The sequence below is a fragment of the Ambystoma mexicanum genome, chromosome 4p, assembly GCF_040938575.1.
Source record: "Ambystoma mexicanum isolate Mex_15411 chromosome 4p, UKY_AmexF1_1, whole genome shotgun sequence".
NCBI classification, from domain to species: Eukaryota; Metazoa; Chordata; class Amphibia; order Caudata; family Ambystomatidae; genus Ambystoma; species Ambystoma mexicanum.
Window position 1 is genome coordinate 940,654,316 of NC_090927.1, and position 13,723 is coordinate 940,668,038.

A 13,723-nucleotide genomic window follows, 5' to 3' on the forward strand; every position below is an offset into this window, starting at 1 on the left:
ACCTGAATAAGGGAGAAAGCAACAGGTTACATATTGACATTATTTTATCGAACTGTGTTGGAAAATACAAATCCTTACCAGAATACTACCGGTTGCCACGAGGAACTCTTCATTAGGGTCAAGCTGCAACCTGCAAGGAATCGGACAGGAATCGGACAAGAGTTAAAGCCAGACATTTGAACTCTTACAAACTTTATACTTAAGGCGTCTTGCCGGGAATCTCGGAGTCAATATTGTTCTGGAACTCACCAATTCCTTCGCGCCAGTGAAGCAACTGGTTATCAACGCGCCCCTGCGCTCAATGCAGGATGGAGAGCTCATCTTTTCAAACCATCAAGTGAGACTATAAGAGGGGACATCCAAAGGTGATCTGTGGGGAGAACAGCGGGGGGTGGGGGATTCACGCTCAACTCCACGGGTGGTTAATTCCCTTTCTCCATTTGCAGAAGAATATTCCTACGGGCCTAGCAAACGAAGCTAGGTGGGCCAGTCCAGTCCGTCATCTCGGCCCTACGCGTCATATTGGTGGAGACCACAGCTGTCCAGTTCCGATTGACGCCTCTGTGGGAGCCAGGTGAGCGTAACAAACTTCAATAAGTCCTTGAATCTTCTGGGCACTTTTTGGGCCTTCCCGTTAGGAACTCTATGTACAAACACACTGACTGTCTTTCTACTGCTGGCCAAAACATATTACACGTTTGTGTATTTGCCTCCAACAGAATATGGATATTGTTTGTAGTAACATAAACCAGTTCAACACACGTATCTCCTGGAAACAAGAACCTGCCTGTTATTGATACCCCATGTGCCCTTCTTCCCAAACAATCGTTGCAGGGGCCATCATTTTTAAGTAGAACCAATACCTACTCATTGGTCTGGGATTATCCTGGGCAGTTGTCAGATTTGAGCAGGATCACCTGGCATCCCACACTTCCCAGACTTCCCGGTGCATTACCAAACACATTTGCACCCAACCCATGGGTCTGGTATGATTCTACTGGTAGAAGCCCAAGCAACTTTCACTGGCCCCTTCACTTTCAAGATACATTCTTGGTGTCCACATGTCCATTACTTTACTGCCAGAAGTCTCTTCAGGGCCACAGGTTCTCTGTTATTGCCAACTCATTTCCCAAGATTCTTGGCCAGCCTTTATGCTTCACATGGACGCGTATGCTCAGTAGTTTGGTGTTCAGGCAGTTTTGCATCTTTTCAAAGGCAATATACCACTGGATTTTCTTCCCAAAAGAAATCACATGATTCATCAGCGGCATTACTTCCTTTCTTTTGAAAGTACTGAGAGTTCTAATCATGTGGAGCTGACATATGTTCTTGTTTGTGTTGGTGCCCCAGAGACAAGTCATTTTGATCTTCCTAATGGCCATCTAGCGTTTGACCATGATATATACCCCAAGCTGCAAGGGCCATATTAGTACCATCCCAGACCCATTCAGCTATTCCCTTTCCTTTCTTCCTTTGTATAATTCCTCCTTCTGCTGCTGCAAGCATATAGAAACACCTTCTGTGCAGTTGGTAAACTGTGCTGTGACCTGAAATGCAGATATGGGTATTGTGAAAATCATTTTCGCTAAAGTGGCGGTCAAGACAACATTGTCCTGAACACCACTTTAGTGAGAATGATTTTCACAATAACCATAACCTGACTTAATGTACAGGTGGGCCCAATTAGCCAAGCTAGCATAACAAACAATACTCAGTAATGGAGTACTCAAAGTGCCTAGTGAAACTCATCTTTGTTCAAGACACAGAATTGCAGCTGGAATAGCTTACAGGTAGCTCTCATGTTATAATTAATGTGAGCAGCTTTTAATCCAAAAACATGTAGACAATGTTGTCATAATACGATATAAATTACAAAACATATAAGTGTTTATGATTGGTTAATGTCTTGAAATACATTTAGATTACATACGTGTTAATTTTCCCATTGAGTTATAACTATCTGATGACTCCTCCTGGACTCAGCCCATTATAAAATATGAGTTTCACTACATCACTATACTGACCACTAATTGGTTGTCATTATTCGTCATGGGCGGAGTGGTACAAGGGATTACCATTTATTGCCACCTTAGAACCTTCCCAATCCCAGGTACACCCGTTCTGGTGGTGGGGTGGCCCTCATTTTCCCTGAGCGGGTCCCAGCCACCATCCTTCCCACTCAATCCTATTCCTCCTTTGAAAGACTTGTCTGCAGGCTGTCTGTCCCTCCCACCTTCTCACTCGCACTCACCTCTATCTACAGCACCTCGCACCGACCCTCCTTTCCCTCTTGGAATGGGTGGACCTCTACTACTCTTTCCTGTTTTCCTCCCCCAATCTTCTCTCCCTTTGGGAATTCAACATCCATCTTGAATCTAAAGACTTGTCCTCTGTACTCTTTCACAACCTCTGTCTCTCTTTTCCTCAAAATTCTCCACTCCGGGCCAACTCACTCTGCTGGACACACGCTGGATGCTCTCATCTCAAAAGACATCCCCCTCTCCAACCCTCTAACTACTCCTCTCCCCTGGACTGACCACTCTCTCCTCTCCTCCCACCTTGAGCTCTCTGGTCCCCAGACAAGGTCTCTGCCTACACTGCCATGCTCCTTCTCCATCATTCGACTGATGAAGCGTGTGTCAGTCATTGCATTTGCTGCCACCTTCGTCTTTCCTCCCAAGCCTGCCTTTGACTCTCCTACTGACTCTGATCTGGCTAACCTCCACCTCTCGATGTCTAACACTCTGGACACCCTTGCCCCTGTTATGAGGATCTGGATGAAGCCAGTCTCCAAATGCAACTCTTGCTAAGACTCTGACTTGGCAGGGCAGAAACACAAGCGCACATCTGCTGAGTGGAAATGGCAGGCATCAGGTACATCCTATGACAAACAACCGCCAAATGCATTATCTTCTCGCCATCCACTCCAAGAAGAGGGCTCATGTCCAAGCCTACATCACAGGGACCACCAATAACATAGCTGAACTCTTCAAAATCTGCAAGGAGTTTGCCAATCCATCTGCTCGATCCTCCTCTCCTCTTCCTTCCCAAGCCCTCTGGACCGCACTGGCCTCCCACTTCTCCACCATAACTCAGGTCATACTGTCCTCACTGTCTTCTATTCACTCACTGCCCCCCTCTTCCCTCGCCGCCCTCGGCCACCCCCCATACTGTCCTCATTTTCCCCATTACACCGGACAAAGTCTCCAGATTAGTCTGCTATATAAAAGTCTCCTATAAACAGGTGCCCCCTGCTATTCCAGAACCATCAAGGACAACATCTCCTCTCTGCCTCCACGACCACCAGTCTAGTTTCAGATCATCCAGAGGCATGGACATTCATTGACAACCGTGAGGGCCTTCTCTCAAACCTGGATTGAAACTCTCCTTCTATCCTGATCCTTCACGATCTCTCTTCTGCCTTTAACACTGTCAATCACGCCCTCCTCATAAACCGTCTGCGCGATACCCTAGGCATCACAGACAGGGTACTGGCCTGGCTGATCGCCTTCATTCAAATCCACCCTCCCAAGTGCAATTTGGTCCTTTTCTTTCCTACACCACTCTTGCTACCTCTGGCACCCATCAGGCCTCTATCCTATCGCTATGGCTCTTGATATGATATGATATGATAGTTTATTTATATAGCGCCTATACACAATGTGTTTCAAAGCGCTTCAAGGCAAGGGAGGGAACAAGGGAAAAAACAATGACATTCTTACAGGCCATGAACAGTAAAGATGTGAAATTAACTATCGTACTAAGCCTGACGACATTTCAGATAGAGCAAGAGCTATATCATAAATACGGAAGGGAGGGGGAGCGTGGGAAGGAAATGAAAACAGACAGGCGACTACCATACTAGGCCTGATGACATTTCTGGTAGAGCTGGAGAAAACAAAAGGTGAGAGAGTGGGTTGCAGGAAGGGAGGGGAGGAACAAAAGAAGCGACTATCATACTAGGCCTGACGACATTTCCGATAGTGCTGGAGGGGGAATGGGGAGGAGAAAAACAGTAATGGGAGGCTGGAGGAAACAGACAAGGTTGCTATCATATTAGGTCCAGGGACAATTCTGATAGAGTAAGTGCAAAGAAGAAAGTAAGGAGAGGAGATAGGAAAAGGGAGAAGGTAAAGGAGGAGAGAACAGAGAGTAAGCAGTCAAAAAGAGTGGAAAAGAAAGAGTGGAGAGCGAATACAATTGCAGAAGTTATTAGTAACACATAATGTTGCAAGCCAGGATACAAGATGAAGATGAGAATATCATGATTCAGGGCCACCATGAGTACACGATGCAAAGGAAGTCCAGCATGAGAGTTGAGAAAGGGTGACGCACCGTGAATGAATGAAGTCCATAAAAGTCAAATCCAGCATTGGCCACAAGACAGTGATGGTGAAACCAGAATGTATCAGGACGGACTCCTGCAGAAGTAGGCTGGAGGAGGTTGAGGGGGAGCAGGTTAGAAGAATCAAGCAAAACAGCCAACACCTACCTTGCCCCTCTGTCCCATTTGATCTCCACCTTCACCCCTCACCTTCAGTGCTATGCTTACAACACCCAGCTCACCTTTAAGCTTCCATACTCTACCATATCCTCCACTCTCATACCTGACTGCTATTCAGGCATGGTGCTCTGCTATTGATCTCTGCCTTTATGCCAGCAAGACAGAGATCCTTCTCAATGGGACGTATTCTCTCCACTTACCCCCAACCTATGGCCACCCTCCTTGGGTTCTCTCCCCTCACCTCCGTTTGAGGCTAAACATCTTGGTGTCATCTTTGACTCCACACTCTGCTTCTCTCATCACATCATAGACCTAGACAAGAAGTCCAACTTTCAGCTCTATCTCCTCAGAGGCATTCTCACTTTCCTCACCTTCCCACAGAAGCTCAATGTCTCCAGATCTCTGGTACTCTCAATGCTGTACAACTGAAACAGCCTCTTCTGCAATCTTCCTCTTTCCTCCCTCCACCCTCTTCAACATATTCATTAAAGGAGTGCAAGATTTATCCTTGGCCTCAGCCCAGGGACGGTATCTCTCCAGCCTTAAAATCTCTCCACTGGCTCCTACTGACCGCAGAGATCACATTTAAGACCCTCTGCATCATCCACCAGGCTATATGGGGCCTAGGACCTTTCTACATGCAGCTTTCTCTTCCTAAATACCTCCCTCCTAGAGTTCTTCGGTCCTCTAGCTCCAACTCTTTGCAGGTCAGACATTTTTCCAAGCAGAGAGTGCGAGGTAGAGCCCTCTGCTTGTCAGGATCCACCCTCTGGAATGGCCTCCCTGACCCCTTCAGACTTGAGCAAGACCTCCTTAAGTTCTGGAAACTTCGCAAGACTTTCCTTTTCTCTCTCCCCCTCCCTTGCTAATGCACCTCATCCACTGAGACTGGTGCCTGCCCTGTTATGAGACTTTGGGGGCCAGGCCCTCCCTGACAGTCTCCCCCAGCATCCATTATCAGCACTTGATAATGGGCACCCTTTCCCAGACTAACCGGAAACTGGTCCAAGCCGCTCCACTACAATTACTCTTCCTCGCCCCTTTTTCCCAAGCACTTGCCTACATGGCTCCCCTCAGCACTTGCTCATCCCCCTGGGCCTCCCTTCTACTGCACTTTTCCCTTCCCCTGCCCCTTCCTATGCCCTGCACCTCTACCGCCACCCTCCCCTGCACTTTCTTGTATTCTGCACTTACACCCTCGAGGCCCCGACACTGCAGGAGCAGCGGGCCTGCCCAGGAAGCCATCCCAGATCAGCAGGGGAATTATGGTAAGCGCGGACCGATTGCGCTTTTTTACCAATGCCACCTAAATTCGATTTTCCCATTCACTGCACGAATGCATACTAGCATTCCTAGATGCCCTATCAAGCACCTAAGCAGCCCTACACCCGCCCTGCTTCGTTCGAGCACGTTTTGCCCTGAATCCAGCTCCGTGGTACACGAGGTACCCCCTTCAAAGATGGCCGCCGCATTCTAGGCTACCTCCGATCGGTGCCTGACCAGGCACACAGCAGCAGTCTCGGCCCTCCCGGATTGGCCACTGCAACCACAACCTTTGCCATTGGTCGCCGGTAGGCGAAGCCGGCCCTCTCCATTCAAGGCCCTCGAGGACAAGGCTCGTGCCTGTTACCTGCCGATCCTGCCATCTGCCAGCCCCCATCCTCCACCGTACGCACTGGCCAAGGTAACACTGTGCAATAACTACGCTCCGCGGAGCGCACGACCTACCTTTAACCTCACCCGCACTTGCATTGTGTTGTGCCTTATGGTCGCCCAGACATCACCTGCTTTGTGTTGTGCCCTATGGTCGCCCAGACCTTATTCGCATTGTGTTGTGCCCTATGGTCGCCCAGACCTCATTCGCATTGTGTTGTGCCCTATGGTCGCCTAGACATCACCTGCATTGTGTTGTGCCCTATGGTCGCCCAGACCTCATTCGCATTGTGTTGTGCCCTATAGTCGCCTTGACATCACCTGCATTGTGTTGTGCCCTATGGTCGCCTAGACATCACCTGCATTGTGTTGTGCCCTATGGTCGCCCAGACCTCACTCGCATTGTGTTGTGCCCTATAGTCGCCTAGACATCACCTGCATTGTGTTGTGCCCTATGGTCGCCCAGACCTCGTTCGCATTGTGTTGTGCCCTATAGTCGCCTAGACATCACTTGCATTGTGCTGTGCCCTATGGTCGCCCAGACCTCATTCGCATTGTGTTGTGCCCCACCTATATCGCCAATGCCCCCTACCCGCCACTCCTCTGTATATCAGCCTAGCCCTAGCATGCTATTTTGCCTGACTGCGATCATGTTCCCCTTCTGTGTCATGCAAAGTAACACACCTTGCACTGGCAACAGTTACCTAGCCTATAACAATGGTCTAGTCAGACCCGCCTGCCCAAGACACCACCCGATCACCTGCCCTACTCCATTCCTGCCCACTACACCAGCCTTCCTCCCGGATACTAATTCTGCCCATCCCACCCATAGCCATGCACACGCTCCACATGTCCCAGCTAATACTCACCCAGTTGTCTATAAGCAGAACCCCATCAACACGAGAGCATCATGCCCCACCATTGACTACAACACCTCTTCAATAGCCAACCCAACTAACTCCCGTAACACCACCCTCATCCCTTCCGATCGGAATACTAGACTTGGCGCCAGAACCTACCACAGACCTAGCAAAAGCCCAGCTAAATCACTTAATAAGACTAACCCTCACACTGTAACACCTATCAACACCATCCATCCCTGTCCTAAAGGAGCTTTTCTAAATGTCCGTTCATTAGTCGCCCATTCCACAGAAGTCGCAGACATTATTCTAACAAACAACCTGGACTTCCTTGCGGTAACCGAAACTTGGCTGCACGATGCTGCAGGTCCATCTCTCGCCCTAGCCATACCTGATAACTACACCATCCTTAGAGCAGATAGACCGAATGCTCGAGGAGGTGGCGTAGCTATTATCTTTAAGTCCACGCTTGACATCAGACTATCCTCTGCTCCCCCACTCAAATCCTGCGAACACATTACAGTCAAATTTCAAACTTCCCCTAAAAGTACCATCACACTGCACTTAATTTACCGACCGCCGGGCCCACCTGGCTCTTTTGAGGAAGACATCACCTCACTAGTTGCTGAAAGTTCCAAACCATCAGCACAAATGATTATACTTGGAGACTTTAATCTTGGGTTTAACGACCCCCTAGACATCCCTGCCACTGCCCTGGCCATGGCACTAGAGGAGCATGGCCTCCAACAACTCTGCTCCAAACCCACCCATTCGAAAGGCAGAATCCTCGACTGGATAACTACCCTTAACTGCAACATTACTATGAAAAATCCCACACAACTTATTTGGACTGACCACTACCTCCTCCCTTTTGACATCCTCACCAGTAATTCAGCTCATAAAAGGCCTATCATGGCACCTGCTTGCCCTACCAGGAAAAAGAGCAATATCACAGCAGAAGCCCTAATACCCCTAGTGATCCCCACATTGAACGCACTACCTGCTACAACGGACTTCAACCAATTGGTCAACGTTTACAATGAGTCCATGGCCAATGGCATCGACATCATTGCCCCACTGAAACTACGTAAAGGGATACCCAAAGCGCACCTTAACACATGGTACACCCCGGAGCTCAAAACCCTCCGTCAACAAAAAAATAAACTCGAAGCACTATGGAAATCAGTGCCCTCTGTAAATAACAAAACGAATCTCACTAACATCTCCACCCTCTACAAAAATGAGATTATACGTGCCAAGAAAGAATCTCTCAATACTAGGATCTCCCAGGCAAGCTCTAGTACTAAGGAGCTCTTTAACATACTAAAGGAACTAGAAAACCCCATTACTCCTACCGACTCCTGCACTAAGGATAAACTTTGGTGCACAGGGATCCAGAATGCCCTAGCTAACAAAATCTTAGGGCTCCAAACTAAAATTAACAACAAACGACAACAACTCACTCTTGATCCTACTTCCACCCCCACTCCCCCTCCACTTACTGCCACTAGTTCAGGCTTCACTTTCAAAAAAGTATCCATATTGGAGGTTCAGAAAATTATAACATCCCTGAAACCATCGAACTGCAAGGGGGACAGCTGCCCCGCACAGATTATAAAAGATGCAGCTAGGGATCTCTCCCCTTTTATCACTAAATTAATAAACCTGTCCTTCGCCAATAACATGGTCCCCAGCAATCTGAAACAGTCTTGGGTCCTACCTCTACTAAAAAAAACTACTCTCAACCCTGACATTCCCACGAATTATAGACCTATTACCACCGTCCCATTCCTACTAAAAATTTTGGATAAAGTGGCTTATCTACAAATCCAGGACTACCTCGAGACTAATCATCTACTAGGAACTCGCCAATCCGGCTTTCGACCACAACATGGGACAGAGACAGCCCTTGTTGATCTCAAATGCCAGATAGACGAACTCAAAGACAAAGGCAAGGCTGCCATCCTTCTACTCCTTGACCTCTCCGCCGCCTTTGACCTGGTCGACCATAAAATCCTGTGCAACCATCTGTCTCTGGCAGCACACTTCTCTCACTCTGCGGTCACATGGATCCAATCTTTCCTGGACAATAGAACCATGCGGGTCTTCTCTCCCCTAGCAGCGGCTGACCCCATCCCCATCACCTGTGGTGTCCCACAAGGTTCCTGTGTCTCACCTACTCTATACAATATATTCACCAAGCCCCTATTCGATAAGCTGGACAATCTGGGTGTCACCTACACAAACTACGCAGATGACACCCAGATACTCCTCACCTTATCAGGTAACTACAACAAGGACGCCAAATGGATCAATGAAGTCTTTTCCATCATTCAGGCATGGATGGCCACACATGGCCTGTGCCTGAATGATGACAAGACCGAACTGCTTCTTGTCGGCTCACCTAACACTATCCGAAAACTCTGTCCCGGCTACTCTAGCTTCACTATTGACGGTAACACCATACCCATCGCCAAGAGCGTAAAAACCCTCGGCTTCCACCTAGACACGAACACTAACCTAGCTAAACAAATCAACATGACCGCCTCGGCCACTGCCTACACTGGCAAACTTATCAGGGCCTGCAGACCATTGATCTCCCCTAGCAATTGCCTCATCCTAGCCAGAGCTCTCATTCAATCTAAACTGGACTACTGTAATAGCCTCTATGTAGGTGCCAACAAAACAGTAATCAATAAATTGCAAGTCCTACAAAACAATGCACTCCGTGCCGCCCTCAATATTCCCAGAAGGGAACACATCTCCGCCACCAGAACTGCCTGTAAATGGTTGTCCATACAACAAAAAATAGACCTGAAAACTATTTGCCTTACTTACAAAGCCCTTAATCATCTTGCCCCGCCCTACCTCTCTAACAAATTTACACTAAGACAGAACACCAGAACCACCAGATCGTCCAACACACTACAACTAACAGTTCCCAAAAACTCCCTCAAAAGAGCCGGCGGATCCAGCTTCCCAGCTCTGGCATCACAACTTTGGAACTCCATCCCACTGGATATTAAATCTACACCCACCTTCCAACCCTTCAGAACTAAGGTCATCTCCTGGCTAATCAACAAATAACTGTCCTACCACATATGTATGCACACCCTTTCTCCAATTTTACTTATGTTGTTTGACCACTATTATCTATGCATTTCTGCCTTCTTGTTCAGCTCTCCTATGACTTATTACTACTGTACTATTGTCTGTTATTTGTCCCCTGATGTTCAAAGCGCACATATACCTCTGGGTCAAGAGCGCTATATAAATAAATAAACAAACAAACAAACATACACAGTAAGAATGGCACAAAACCTAGTACGACCATTACTTCTACACTTTTTTTTCCCTATGACCCCTTTTTTTGTCTTGTGGCACCAGGAACCACTTGTGTATAGGCAGCACACACATGTCCAATAAATAAATAAAATTCAAATACATTTCTCACCGACCTTGGACACTTTGGCAAGACGTCAAAATACCAGAGACACATAGGGTAGGGGCGAGAGAGATTAACAGTACTCCCAGTTATTCCTAGGCCATGTGGCCTATCTATTCCTTTGTACTTGGCCTTGAGTATCATATTGTGTCTGCATTTGCGCCAGGTAGTTTGGCAGGTGCCTTATCTGTACTTGGCTTTTAATGAATAGCTAGTGCTTGTCATGACTTGATCACGTGTTAGGGGACTGTGAAGGCGAATTAATTTTGCCCTATTTGCTGGGTTTTTAGCTAATTCTAATATGCATGTTATGCTGTTTGTGACCACTGGAGACACACATCTATCTGTGATGCAGTCTCTTGGCATGCTGTTTTCATGCTGAACATCAATAGCTTCTTGTGTTTTCAATTAACTTTAATTAGCTTGGAAGTCTACTGCTTCTCGTTCTGGGAACTAGTACCTCATTTCTGCATTCTGCATCTCCGTTACTTTCTTTTGTGCATCTGACCTTGGTACTTGCTACAAACTACTGTCGGGGAAGCTTAGAGGATTCTAAAATAAATATGTTTTTTATGAACTCAGCATATTGTCTGAAGCCTTACTACTTCAATATACCTGCTGTAGCCTCTGTGCTAGGAAAATGTATATACTTCTGTGCTTCATGCATCCATGCTTGCAATATATATATTTGTGTTTGCTCATGATGCATTCACTTGTGCACCTGACATACAAAGATTTCCCTGCCCATTTATGCTGCATCTACCCCTGCCTATTATTTAATCTGTCCTATCAGTGTAGCGAGTCCCTCTCTTGATATCCTGGAATTCTCCTCCCTTATATGCTATATGCAGCACACTACTTGTGCTTTCTACTACCTAACTTTAATCCCTACTAGTGTCCTGTAACCCTACAAACTCTTTATGGCAGCAGATGTGTACATTGGTTATTTAAGGTATTGCTTCTTAGCGCTTGCCTTAATTTGTCTTATCTCTCACCCCTAGATTCATGGGGCAATACATCTGCCTCAGATGGTATTGTTTTTTACCTCTATGATACTGGTGAAGGGTTGGGGCTGGAATTGGTACTTGCATTTCTGTCTGAGTAGGTAACACATGCATATTAATCTGCCCATTACACCATCTACCTAATTTACAATGCCATACCACAACAATTGTCTATGACTATGCATATTTATCACAAATTGAGCAACATCCAGACTTGGATATCCAGTGCATACTTGAAACCCAACTCCAAGACAGAATTTCTACTCCTCATCAACAACACCAAACACCTAGACATAGATACCTGGCTATCAAACATGAACTCTGAGGGCTTCACACCTAAATTCACCTACTGTGCGGGTTCCACACCGACAAACACCTCTCCTTCAAGATATGCATAGCTAAGAAAACTCAGACAGCTTGTTATCAGCTCTCACTCTTACAAAAAGTCAAAGCCTCCCTCCCTCTGGACAACTTCAGACCCACTGTTCAAGCACTGGTCCTATCCTACCAGGATGGGGGCAATGCACTCCTTGGAGGCCTCCCGTAATCCTCCCTTGTTGCCCTGAGAAGTGACCTACATGCGTCTGCACACCTCATCAATGGTCTAAACAGATATGACCTCACCACCCTTGCCCTCATCAACCTTTACTGGCTGCCACTGCATGCACAATTCACCTTCATGTCTTGCTGCATCATCTATATGGCAGTTGCCCTCAGTCATCCAGGTGCTTTGCAGAGAAACTCAGCATTTCCGGTGGACAGTGCACAACCAGAAACCAGGACACGTGCAGACTTAAGATCACCTGCTTCAAAAAGGAAAGGACCAGAAAACAAGCCTTCTCTGCCTAGACCCCAAGACTATGGAACCTCCTCCACATCAGCATCAGCCTCGCACCCACAATCCTACAATTCCGAAAAGTACTCAAGACCCACTGCTTCAAGGAGTCTCTCCTCCTCAACACCTAGGCCATCACTTCACCCCTTGCGCCACCTGACTGCCTAGATGCCACCGACTCTCATCCCTTCCACCATGTACAGCTGTACCGCTTCTTTGTGCCCCTCTATATCCTACCCCCTGCTGTACAAATGTTATGTTGTTACCGCTGAAAAGCTCTGTTTTGCATCTGTAATGTTGTACACCTCTGTAAAGCACTCCATTATGTATCTGTATTTGTGTATACCTCTGTAAAACGCTCCGTTGCTTCTCGAAGTTGGGTCTGCGCTCAATAAATATAATAATAATAATAATAATAATAATAATAATAATAATAATAATAATATTAATAATAATAATAGCAGTAATAACAATAATACTAATAATAAATAACCTTGAATGTAGGTGTTCTATTATCTATCTAGGTATTATATATGAATTAAACATGTGTAGTGTTTGAGCACAGCCACTTCGGTGCTGTTCCTGGAAGTCAATCTAGTAGTAAAAGAAAATATAGTTCTATGAAATCATTAAAATCACTCACTATAATGACACTCTTATCCTCTATACTATTCTCAACTGTCACCACTACTCTATGAAACCTTGTAGGCAAGGATACTACATCAGAACCGCAGTCCAATCACTAATTCTATCCAAACTAGAAACAAAATGCTCTCCTTGATGGACTCCCCAACAGCACCCTTTCCCCCTGCAAGCCATTCAGAAAGCAGCAGCAATGTTGACCCAGCATATTACACCAGCTCTTTACCAGAAACTCTGGCTCCCCGTACCACAGAGAATTGCTCTCGATGGATTCTGCATCACAATGCCCTGAGTACAATATCTCCAGTTTGAAAAAGTAACACTGTACTTACTGAGTATTCCCAGCTCCTCTCAACTGTACGCTGAGTGCCTGGCAATATGAGCATCTGTCCCCATGTACTGAGTTCCTGATGTAATGTTGGCCATTGCAATCCCCTCTCCCTCTACTGTGGTTCGCTATTGAATTCAACTTGCCAATATTCGTCTCCGTTTCTTTTCTGGGAACCTACATCCGGTACCATGTAATGGAGTTCAGAGATCTCTTGCATCCCTTGTGGTTGGTTGGTTCTTTACCAGCACACGTGGGGGTATAACAAGTACTGTACAGTACAGCTGTTCAGGTGCAATATTTTGCCTGCACATGTGGGTAAGAAAAAGTATCTGGCAGTGGCAGAGTCAGCACCACGTTTTGAGGGGCTTAAATACACTTATAGATATCTCAAGAGGGACCATGAGCATTCCCCCAACACCCAATTCCCCTCCAAGTGTCTGCGTGATCAC